This window comes from Mytilus galloprovincialis, chromosome 3, assembly GCF_965363235.1.
Source record: "Mytilus galloprovincialis chromosome 3, xbMytGall1.hap1.1, whole genome shotgun sequence".
NCBI lineage: Eukaryota > Metazoa > Mollusca > Bivalvia > Mytilida > Mytilidae > Mytilus > Mytilus galloprovincialis.
Genome location: NC_134840.1, coordinates 25,003,956 through 25,005,855, shown reverse-complemented (window position 1 = coordinate 25,005,855; position 1,900 = coordinate 25,003,956).

Here is a 1,900-nt window from a genome sequence, read left to right as displayed (position 1 = left end):
TTGTTTGTTGTCAGAATTATTTTTAAATAGTTTTATCAGATAAAGAAAAAAAACAATACTCCATCAATTTTATTTTATGCATAACCTCATGGTCATTTCTTTCTAGAGAAACTTTTAGAAAAGGTACTTGACAGTTTATTTTTTGTGGAAGATGGAAACATTGTCTCAGAAGGTATTGGCATTACCTCTCTGTGATCATTGTCAATACCTTTTAAAATGATTTAATGTTATACTCTCATTATGGAATAGGCTTCTTTATTTAGCCTTATGATAAGATAAGATGAAATATATGGCATAGTTGCTGGTTGCACCTTAAGTATCTGAAACTAATCAGATGTCAATTATTTCACAGATGTGACTAAAGTTACATTTGTGAATGCATCAAATATTCATCAGATCTATTTATCTACATGAATCTGTGAAATATTCATACAAGTATATGAAATGGGTGGGTACCAATGTCCCTAATGAGATAACTATTCACCAAAGACCAAATGATGTTTATGTTAGATCAGCTGTCAACAATGAGAACACCCATACTGTAAAGTAAGGCGCACTCAACAATGAGAAAACCCATACTGTAAAGTAAGGCGCACTCAACAATGAGAAAACCCATACTGTAAAGTAAGGCGCACTCAACAATGAGAAAACCCATACTGTAAAGTAAGGCGCACTCAACAATGAGAAAACCCATACTGTAAAGTAAGGCGCACTCAACAATGAGAAAACCCATACTGTAAAGTAAGGCCCACTCAACAATGAGAACACCCATACTGTAAAGTAAGGCGCACTCAAAATGGTACAATGATAAAGAAGCACAACAAAAATTAACTTTACATCAATTCAAAAAGGCTCGACTCATCAGATTAACACATTTTAAGCTCAAAAGACAACTATCTATTAAACATAAAGGACAAAAAAAAATCCGATTTAAGAGTACTTACAGCTGCTAAAAGCTAGTTCAAATCCATTTACAACTAAATCCAATGGACAAAGATCTTCAGAAAAACATGACCATGTGCAATGCCAACATATAAGTATTTACAAGATATATGGTCAATTGACAATATTACTGCTAGCAAGGTGAACATATTTCAATAGCAATCTTACCACATCTTCTTATATCTATATCTGTCTAGTAAATGGAACATAATCAGATAATTAATCTTCAGTTTTATTTTGCTGGTCCAGTGGTCACCATGAAATGTTTGGCAACCTATCTCTCCATGGTAGTCTGCATGACCTAATATTATGTTCCTACAACTTGTTTCTTATGAAGAGAGATTGTTGCATCCTTCTAGTAATGATTCCTTCTTCTTCCTTTTAAGTCCCTATTATTGCTAGCTGCTTCAGGTCACAGGGACTCGGTTAGCAGATTAAAATTTTGTTAATCAATGTTTTTTATATTTTTATTAGTATTTCCTGTTTGTTTTCTAGCAATGTGCAGTTTACTGTCCATATCCGTATACTGAAAAAATTCAATCTGCTAACCGAGTCCCTGTGCTTCAGGTGTGTTTGCAAAGTTAGTGCATCTCTTAAATTTTGTACATGTATCATTGTTTTCTGGAGAAATACATGTTATCTTATGTCAAGTTCTTCTGATATATTATGTAGATCTATACTTGTAGTAAATATGATGTCAGTGGCGGATCCAGCCATTTTAAAATCCAGCCATTTTTAAAAGGGGGGTTCCCAACCCAGAGTAAAGGGGGGGTTCCAACTAAATGCTCCCATTCAAATGCATTGATCGTCCAAAAAAAGGGGGGTTCCAAACCCCGGAACCCCCCCCCCCCCCCCCCCCGTGGATCCGCCACTGGATGTGACAGCTATCCAACGAATGAACATACCATAAAAGGTTCATACAGAGCAACCTACAGACTTCTTTTCCTTTGATGTTGGT